This window comes from Eulemur rufifrons, chromosome 6 (assembly GCF_041146395.1).
Source record: "Eulemur rufifrons isolate Redbay chromosome 6, OSU_ERuf_1, whole genome shotgun sequence".
NCBI lineage: Eukaryota > Metazoa > Chordata > Mammalia > Primates > Lemuridae > Eulemur > Eulemur rufifrons.
This window is the reverse complement of record NC_090988.1, coordinates 104114391-104124614: the sequence shown is the minus strand read 5'-3', so window position 1 is coordinate 104124614 and position 10224 is coordinate 104114391.

Here is a 10224-nt window from a genome sequence, read left to right as displayed (position 1 = left end):
GAGGGCCCACGCCAGCGCCCGGCACGCAGCCCTGGTGCCCATGGCGGGGCCGGCTGGGCGGGCGGCGAGGAGAGAGTGGCCGGTGCCTGCTGCCCCGGGGGGCCTCGGGCTTATGTAGCCGGTGGCCTTGGCCCGGCGCCCAGCTCCTGGCCACGCAGGGCGCCCTCCTCTCCCCGGAGCCTCCACGTGTGTTTGCTCTCAGGGAGGGGCCGTGGCAGGGAAGAGGCTGGAGGAGGAAGGATTTGCAGCTCTGGGCCCCGGGACCCAGGACGCCCCCACCCCCCGCGGCTTCTGGCTGTGGTCGGCGGGGGGAGGGGGCCGTCCCACCCTCGCCCGGTAATGCCAGTGCCATCCTCGGTGGCAAAGCCCCGAGGCAGGGCTGGCTCGACCACCCCGGCTGCAGGGACGTGGTCTCGAGCCCGCCAGGCTCCCGGGGGTGGCCGGCTGGGGAGAGGGGCTGACGGAGAGGAGGCTTCAGCCCGGGAGGGCCTGGGCCTCAGTACAGGCGCTCAGCACCCGTCCCATGGAGCAGGCGTCGTGCGCTGTGCCAGCACCGACCCCGCAGTGGGCAGCCCTGGGGCACCTGCGCAGCTTGGGGCTGTGCTTGGCTGGCACCAGGGCTGAGGACGGGTCTGTGTGTCTTGTGGGGTCCCGGGAGGAGGCTGCATGTCCAGGGACCCCAGCCCAGAGGGCAGAGCCCCTTGAAGGCTCTGGGAGGTCTCTGGGCTCCTCTGCATTTTGAGGTTCGGGTTCTAGGGGAAACTGAGGCCAGCGTGCTCACTGGTGCTCAGTGCTGCTCAGCCCACGCGAGTTGGGGCAAAGGAAGCAGCTGCTCCTGGGGGCCGATGGGGACCCCCGGGAGGGACCCCCGGAGGGTGCGGGCGGGGGCTTCCTGGGGCCACACGTCCTTCCCTGCCCGGCCACAGTCAGCGTCCACACACCCTCCTGTGCCACACGCCGTCCCCGGCGCTTCCCCGCCCGTCTGCCGTGCGTGTCGATGCCGTCCTCTGCTCTCGCCGACAAGCCCTGTCCCGGGCCCTGGCGGGACCCCCGTGCCCGCCTCTCCGAAGACAGATTCCCTAGAGGGGGAGTCGCCGCGGCAAAAGGAAGGCCCCTCGCAAAGGCTCTGAAGCCCAGCAGGACGGCTGCTGTCCAGCCAGCAGTGACAAGCTGGCAAGGGCACGGTGACACTGGAGCCCCGGCTGCTGGTGGGAATGTGAGGGCGCGGGGCGGGAAACCGGGCGCGGGGCGGGAAACCGCGGGGCGGGAAACCGGGCGCTTCCCCGAAGAGCTGACCGCTGAGCTCCGTGACGCTTCTGGCCTCGGCGCTGTGGCCCAGACCCGCGTTCTCGGGGGGCCTTGGTCACAAACGCCGCAAGGCCTGGCGGGTGCCTGGGGCAAGCGCGGCTGTCCCGCCTGGACGCTCACTCAGCCTTGGAGGGACGCCGGCTCTGACGCGGGCGACGACACACGTGAACCTTAGACGCTGCTCCGTGAGCTACGATTGCCGCAAAGGACGCACCGTGTGGCCCTGACGTGAGGTCCCAGAGTCGTCAGGCCTGTGGGGACGGGGAGTGGGTGGTGGCCGCCAGGGACAGGGAGGGGCGGGAGTGCGTGTGCAGCGGGGACAGGGCCTCGGTGTGGGAGGACGAGGCAGCTCTGGGGCGGGCGGCACCGTGAACGGCTGAGCCCGCAGACACAGCTGGGGCCGCAGGTGTTACGTGTTTTTGCCACGTTGATAATTTCAAAAAGGTTTTGACACGCTTTGCAAACCTCACCCTCCTGGTGGCTGTGGCAGGGCCGGGCCCCCGTCACGCGGGGCACCCTCGGGCCAGGTCCCAGCAGAGCTCGGACCCTGCTCCGGTCCAGGGCTCAGGCTGCCCCAGCTCCTCCCGCCAGGGGACGTTTCCAAAGCAAAGGGGGCCGGCGCCTTTGGTCCCCCAACTCTGGCGCAGCTGGAGGGGCCTGGGGGAGCGGCTGGGCCCGGGGACCTCAGGGGACGGTCAGCGGGGTGGGCCAGAGCCCCTGGCAGACTCTCCTCTCTGCCACCTTCCTGCCTGCCCCGGGCACAGGCTGGCAAACAGCTGGTGCTCAGTGACGCTGTGGCACCTGTCCCCTGCCCAGATCCCCTGGCCTGCGGCTCCCGGGTCCCCTCCTGGCGCCCTCTCCTCCCCAGTCCTGCCTATTCGGGGGCAGCCCCCTCACCCCGGCTCAAGCGGCCCAGGTGCCTGTGTTTCCTGTGGGGACCCCGAGGTGGCTCAGTGTCCCCTGGCCGTCCCTCTGCACCCCAGCCCGGAAAGGGAGTCCCACAGGCAGGGCCCTGCCACCGAGCACCTCCAGGGCAGAGGGCAGAGGGCAGAGGGCAGGACAGGGCAGACCCGGCGGGCCGAGGCGGTGGGGCTGACCGCCACGGTGGCCTGTCGGGTTGCGGCTGTTGAGACATCCCGGATGTGGCCGGGGAGGGCGGCCTGTTTGCTCAGCCTGTTTGCGGAGTCAGCTCTTCGCGACTGACGGTGCTGTCAACAGAGGGGGGGACAGCGGTTCCTGCCGGGAAGGGGGGCAGCGCCACAGCCTCCTGGGGCCTGGGGAGCCTCCTGCCCGCGTTCCCTGGAACCTGCCCTGCGGCTCTGCCTGGGCTGTGCTGGCCTCAGGCGGCCTGTGTGGGGCTGGTCCTGCCAGGACGACCCGCCCAGGACCCTCAGACCCCTCCCGGCCCTCCCTGCCTCCCGCCACAGCCGTGCAGGCTGGAGGACGGGGCCCTAGGGTCCGTGGGCCTTGCGCATTTATTGAGTGCTGGCTGTTTGCCCAGCTCCACGCTGGGCAGCACGGAGCCCCCGGGAGGCCCCGGGCATGGGCTGGCTGGGCTGTCGTCTGCCAGGAGCCCACCCTGGGCAGTGCTGGGGACGAGACATGGGGTGCCACACACCAGCTGCCTCCTGCACCCCAGGGGCACCTCCCCTCTGGGGCGGGGGCTCGGCGCCCTCATGCCCCTGGTGGGCTGAGGGGCCCCGTGTGTGCCCAGAGGGCCGTGGGCAGGGCAGGCCCAGGGCTGGGTGGGCCCCACAGGGAGGGTGGTCCGGGCATCCAGCCCCCTGTGCGGGTGGCCCAGCAGGCCCCGCCCTCCCCGGCACACTCCGGGGTCTCCTGCAAGACGCGGGGGTCTCGCACGATCTGGACACCGGGGCTGGTGCCTGGTGGGCCGTCACGGCCCAGACCCTGGCCTGTCCAGCAGCAGGGCCCGCTGGGTGGGCTGAGTCACCTGGCGGGGGGACATCCTGCCCCCTGAGCCACCGGGCTGTGAGGACAGCTGTGCCCACTCCCCAACCCCCCACCCAGGCTGCCAGAACGTGGGGCCCCCACCCCAGGGCAGCCGCTGCCTGTGCCCCCGCCGTGGCCCACCCACGGCTCTGCGGTCTCCTGGCCTTCGCACAGGTCCCGCTCTCTGCCTGCTCCCGCCCTCCCTGCCTGCCTTCTAGCATGTTCTGGGCGGCTAGCTGTCCTGGTGCTGCCCTGGGCGTGGGGCCTGACGGGGAAGGAGGGAGCCGCAGCCTGGGGGTCTGGGAGGTGCAGATTGGAGCACTGTAGGCGGGAAAACTATCGGGCGTGGTTTTTTTGTTGTGGTAAAAGGCACATGACAAGAAATTTACCATTTTCACCATTTCTAACTGCAGTTAAGGGGCATTAAGTACTTCATGATGTGCAGCCAGCGCCACCGCCCACCTCCAGAACTTTCTCACCCTCCCAGCTGACGCCCTGCCCCGTGGACACGAGCTCCCTGGCCCCTCCCCGGCCCCGCACCCCCATCCGCTCTGTCTCCATGGGACGGAGGACGGGGAGACCTCGTCGAGTGGAACCAGCCAGGGTGTGTCCTGTGTCTGGCTCTTGCGCTCAGCGCCGCGTCCCTGGGGTCCCCCACGCCGCGGCCACACTTCCCGTCCCGGCTGTGCCCCGGCCCCGGCTCCTCTGCGTCTCCACCAACGCTGGCTACTGTCCGCTCCCCCGACAGCGGCCAGCCTGGTGGCTGGGACGTGACATCTCACTGTGGCCTCCCGTTTCCCAGAGGCTGTGCTGGCTGATGCGTCTCCTCGGGAAAAACGTCCACGCGCGTCCTGTGTCTGAGTCTGAGTCGGTTGTTTCGGTTTTTTGTTGCTGAGTTTTAAGAGTTTTTTTTTTTTTGAGACAGAGTCTCACTCTGTTGCCCGGGCTAGAGTGCCATGGTGTCAGCCTAGCTCACAGCAACCTCAAACTCCTGAGCTCAAGCAATCCTCCTGCCTCAGCCTCCCGAGTAGCTGGGACTACAGGCATGCGCCACCATGCCCGGCTAATTTTTCTATATATATATTTTTAGTTGTCCATATAATGTCTTTCTATTTTTAGTAGAGACGGGGTCTCACTCTTGCTCAGGCTGGTCTCGAACTCCTGACCTTGAGCGATCCACCCGCCTCGGCCTCCCAGAGTGCTAGGATTACAGGCGTGAGCCACTGCGCCCAGCTGGGTGTTGAATTTTGGCAAATGCTTTCTCTGCATCAGTGGAGATGATGGTTTTTTATAGTCCTCACTCTGTTAATGTGGGCATTTCACGGATTGATGTTTCATTTCTCGAGCCATCCTTGCATCCCGGGAATAAAACCCGTCGATCACGGCCTATAATCGTTTTACTCTGCTGCCCACAGTTTGGTAGTGTTGTGCTGAGGATTTTTGCATCAGCGTTTATGAGGGATATTGATCTTGGGTTGCCTTTTCTCGTACTGTCTTTGTCTGGCTTTGGCGTCAACGTCACGCTGGCTTCGTAGAATAATTGGGAGTGTGTTCCCTGTCCTCCAGCTTCTCTGGAGAGTTTGCAAAATGCTGGTCTTAACTCTTTAAATGCCTGGTCGGATTCAGCGGTGGAGCCACAGTCCTGGGAGGGTCCTGGTCACCGATATAGTCTCCTTAGCTGTCATCGGTCTGTTCAGCTTGTCTGTTAGATCCTGTGGTTTTGGGAATTTGTATTTTTCTTCTAAGCTATCAAATTTGTTGGCATGTAAGTGTTAATAGTATTCTCTTATAATCATTTTTGTTTCTGTGAAATTGGCAGTAACATCCCTTTCATTTCTGATGTTAGTAATCTGAATCTCCTCTTTTTTTCTTAGCAAATCTAGCTAAATATTTCTCCATTTTATCGATCTTTTTAAAGAACCAGCTTTTAGTTTCATTGTTTTTTTCTGTTTTTTGTTTTTTTTTTTAAATTCTCTAATTTATTTATCTCTGCTGTAACCTTTTCTCTTTCTCCCTGGTGCAAGCTGTGGGTTTAGTTTTCTCTTCTTTTTCACCCCACTCAGGGCCAGGGCTTGGGCGGCTCACGCGGTGTGCAGGCGTGGCCCGGGCGGGCAGGTGGGGAGGATGTGGGGCGGGTGTGGGCAGAGGATGAGCCAGGTCCCCGCCATGTTTGCCCGGGATTAAGACAACACGGGGGGGAGCACATGGAGGGGCCCGCAGTGCCCGGCCGGAGAGCGCCAGCGGGCAAACAGGCCCCCCTCCCTCCAGGAACCCCAGTGTTGACGCAGCGCCCAGGGCCCGCGAGCCCCACACGCTGCCACCTTCCCTGGCGGCCCGGACCAATCCAGCCGGGCACCGCCCCCGGCCCTCAGCCTCCGGCCCTGCAGTGACGGGGCGGCCCAGGCTCCAGCGTGACCCCTCCCCCTGCCCAGGCACCGTCCGTCTGCGCAGCTGCCTGGCCAGGGCCCCCCCCCGGCCCCCACGTCTGGGACGGGCCCAGGCTCGAAAGGTACATGTGGCCTGAGCGGACCACGGTGCTCCTGGGGCCCGAGTCAGAGCTGCCCCGAGCTCAGCGGTCAGTAAGCTCTGAACTCTGGGCTGCACCCCAGTTCAGAGAAGAGGTGTGCCCAGCAGGCGTCACGGGTCAGGGTCGTCCGAAAGGCCCAGGGGACTATGTTTGTGGGGCCGAGGGGGAGATGGTCAGACCCAGGCCTCACCCAGCGCTGCTCAGGCGCCCTGGCCACAGGGACGCAGGGGCTGCCTCGCCCACGGCTGCCCTCAGAGCCCAGGGCCTGGCGGAGGGTGGCGGAAGTGGGTGGGGTTCCTGGGTCGGGGGGCTTCTGCCCAGGTGAACTGCCCGCCCGTTTCCAAGGCAGGGGCAGGACCCCCAGCCCAGGCGTCCACGTGTGCCTGGGCCCGGCTCTGTGGCTGCACACACACTCCCACGTGCAGGGTGGGCAGCAATTGCTCTAAATTCTCCAGAAACTGAGTTTGCAAAACCAACCCGGCCATCTCTGCTGCAGACACCAGCTGGCCCCGGGGGGACAGCCGTCTGGGACGTCGCTGGAGAAGAGGCCAGGCCAGGGCTCAGTGGAGCTGCCAGTGGCTTCCTGAGCCCGGCCCAGGCCCAGGGTCCCACTGCGGTGGGGGGGCTGCCGGGAGCAAGGCTGCGGAATCTCGGCTCGGGGCCAGGGCAGGTCCTGCAGCAGCGGCTTCTTCCTGGACCCCGTGGGGCTGGGGCCAACGTGTCGGCCACCAGCTGAGGACGGGGCTTGTTTGTGGCAGGGCCAGCAGGCAACTCGGCCAGCTTCCTGCAGGGACGGGCAGGGCAGGGCTGCCCTGTGGGGCACAGGAAGGGACCCAAGTCCAGGCAGCAGCACCTCCTCCTGCCCGTGTGGCAAGCTCTGCCCTCACAGCCTCTGTGGGGTCTGGGCCTGGGGTGGCACGTGGGGGTCGAGAGCAGAGAGAGCTCTCGGGAGGTGACAGGAGCTGCCCCCAGCAGCAGGGGCCTCCAGCACGGCCCAGAGCGTGGCGGCCAAGCTGCTTCCCTGCCTGTCTGGAGGGCAGAGCCAGTGTCCCGCACAGCTGAGGCCAGGCGCCCTGGGGGGCTCCGAGGGCTGAGGAACCCAGACTGGGAGAAGGGGGGCCGGGCAGGGAGGGTCAGGGGAGGCAGGTGAGATCGTGGTGAAGGGGGCAGGTCACCCTCAGGTAAACCGAGTCACTCTGGGTGACCGTGGAAGAAGAGAGAGTGTGAGAGGTGAGCGAGCGGGTCCCTCCCGCCTGGGCCGCGCCCCGAGCCCCATGCCCGCCCGCGGCCTCTCTGTAGACGCCCGCCCTCCTGCCGCCCAAATGGGCCTCGCGTGGGGCCTCGGCCCACGGCTCCGTCCCGGAAACCCGCCCGCCCCGTCTCTGTTCACCGCAGGGTCCGCCGTCTGCGCTTTCGGAACCTCAGTCGTAAATGCGTTTTTCTTGGGGCCCAGGACACAAGTGCTTTCTCACGGTTACTCTCAACGGTGTATTTTTTATTCTGTTTTGTGAAACGTAGAAGCCTGGCGCGGCCCACGAGGTGGACCGTATGGGCCGGCCGGCGCCGCCACGGCAGTGGCAAACACGCAGGGACCTCGCCGTGCCTCCGCTGGTCCCCACGGCCCCCACGGCCCCTCCGCGCTCCAAGTGATGCCTGGCCTGGCCGCCTGTGTCCAGCCACCCGGCGCCTCTGCCCAGGGCCGTCCCCATCCCGCCGTCCCCAGCGGACTCCGGACGCTGCACCCACAGTCCCAGCCGCAGCCCGGCTGCCAGATTCACCTCTTTGGCTTTACTTGGCCGCGTGGCGGCGGCAGGTGAAGTCTGCTCACCGCGCAGGGTGCACCGCTGGGATCAGGGTGAGTCCTCGGTGCCCAGGCCGGGCGCTGAGTCCCCAGGGGCCTCTTGTGTGCGTGGGCCCCCACTCGAGTGCCGTGTCCGCGCTGGCTGGGTGGGGAGCTCCCCGCTTGGCAGGGCGGTGCACGCCTGGCTCTTCCGCTCCGAGGGTGACCCGGATATTTGAGGACCTTCGTTGGTCCATGTCGATTCCACAGTGAGTTTGCCAACTTCCTCCGAAACCTCCGCTGCGGCCGGCCTGGGCCGTGTGGAGCGCAGAGCCCCGCCTGTGTCCCCGTCCCGGGCGTGGGCATTCTCTGCCCGGCGGTCATTCACCCGCGGCTTTGACGCAGCCGGAGCTGCACTGCCGCATTTGTGTGACGCTTTCCGGGTGCTCAGGGCGTGGGCAGACGGCAGTGATGCAGGCGGCTCTCGGGTCCGGCCGGCGCCAGGGGCTGTCTGCACCGGTTGGGTTTTCGGTATTGGTGGCCGTTTCTTCTGCAGCTTTCTGTTCTAGCCAGGTTTGCCACTGGCTAGATGTGCCCTGGGTCTCGCCCAGGGACCAGCCCACTGCAGGCACGTTGCCGTCCTGGAAGACCCCCTGGTCGCCGGGCACAGCTGGGGCAGGGCTGCGTGTCCCACAGTGGGGGCTGTGCCCAGGTGAGTGGTCGGCACCTGCCAGCACCCTGCTCCCCCCAGGCCGAGCAGCCCTCACCCTCTTGGCCCCTCTGTTCCCAGCGCCTAGCTGGCTGCCCTGAGGTCACTGCGTCCCTCTCTCTGTCTGGGCCAGGCCGGTGCCCGAGACACCTGGCTGCTCTGGAGAGGCCGACCTGCTGCCCAGGGCCCAGGTCGGTGCCTAAAGAGCTCCAAGCAGCCGCCTGTGTGCCCAGGACCGGGCTGGCCACTGGGGCCCGCATGGCCGGCCTCAGACCAGGCGGCCTTGCCCTGAGGGTCCGGAGCAGGGCGGGGCTGCAGGTTCCCACAGGGGAACGATGCTCGGTGAGAGGGCAGAGGTCAAGCCGGACCTGCACGCCACGGCCACAGGCTGCCCCGGGCCTCGTCTCCGGACCCTCCTAGTCCCTTAATCTGGGCAGAAGCTGGCCCAGCGCAGCCCCCAGGCATGAGGACGGGCACCGCGCCCCATCAGACGGGCAAGTTCTGGCCCGACACATGTGTGTGCAGCCCTCCTCGCGACCCTGGGGGGCCTCGGGACCCCTCCCCCAGCTGAGCCTGGCCCTTGGCCTCCTCCCACCAACCCCAGCGGGGCCGCCTGAGTTTGGGGCCACGCCCAGTTCCATGGCACTTTCTGGAAACCGGGGCTTGCATAACCCAGCTGGGGGTTGCGGTGGGGGTGGGGCGGCTGCTCCCACCAGGGACCCGCTCTCCAGTTTCTTCCTGCCAGGCAGGCGAGCAGGGCGGGGCGGGACGGCGCCCTCCCAGCCCTCTGGGGGTCAGCTGTGCTCAGCGGGGGGTGGGGATTAGTCGGCTGCGCCTCCCACCAGGGAGGAGGAGGCAGCTCCCCAGACACCGGATCCGCCCCGGGGGCAGCGAGCTGATTAGGGGTCAGTGGGCCAACCGGGCGCCGGGCGCTGGGGCAGGAGCCCCCAAGCTGTGCTTCCCACCTGCCCAGCGGGGGGGTGTGGTCAGGGGTCATGGCCGGGGAGCCCCCTGCCCCACCCGGTCACAGCAGGAGTCAGGCTCTGTGCAGCAGCGGCCGCTGGGGCTGGACCTGCCGGGCGGCCCCAGGCCTGAGCCCACACGCACGGTGACCTGCCCTCGGTGGAAAACCATAGCCTGGGTGGGCGCGGGGCCGGCTGTGCCCTCTGACCTGCCAGTGCCTGCAGGCGCGGACGTGACCCCCAGCCAGGAGGGACCTTGGGTGCCTTTGGGGACCAGCACCGGCCTGCACTTGCAGGACTGGCTGGACGGGGTGGGAGGAGGCAGGTCCTGCAGCTAAGCGCAGCCCCCGGCTGGTGGGCTCCCCTCACCCGGGACCCGCCCCAGGCCGCGGAGGTGCAGGGCCCGGTGGTGCTGCCACCTGGTGACGGCTCAGGGAACGCGGCTGCACTCGCGGAAGTGGGAGGTTGGTGCCGCCACCCCCACCGGCCCAGACTGCACCTGGCCTGGCCCAGGCAGAGGCTGAAGCACAGCCACCGGATTCCAGGGGGTGGGAAACTGCCCACCAGGCAGGGGACACCAGGCCAGCCTGCTACGGCCACCCTGCGACAGCCTTGATCCCCACCTGGTGGCCCCACACCCCTGCCCAGGCCTGCGGTCCCGAGGCCAGGCGGGACCCCGTGCGTCCCCAGGCGGCCGGCGCTGTCCAGCAGTTGGTGCCCGTCCCGCCGGCTCCTCTGCCTGGGGGCCATTTCCCCACCGGCCCACCCCAGCATTGGGCAGGGAGCTCTGGAACCCCTGGGCGTTCATGCGTGACCACAGCGTCCCCTGCCCCCTCCCTGCGCCGGCACTGTCCGGCTGTGGGGGCTCCCGGGATGCGGGGCGAGCGCTGCCCATCCTGGGACTCCGTCCTGCTGCTGCTGTGTGGCCAGGGCCCAGCGTGTCCCTGGGGGTGTCTGGGGCCTCCCCTGGGCCTCCGAGGATCAGGGG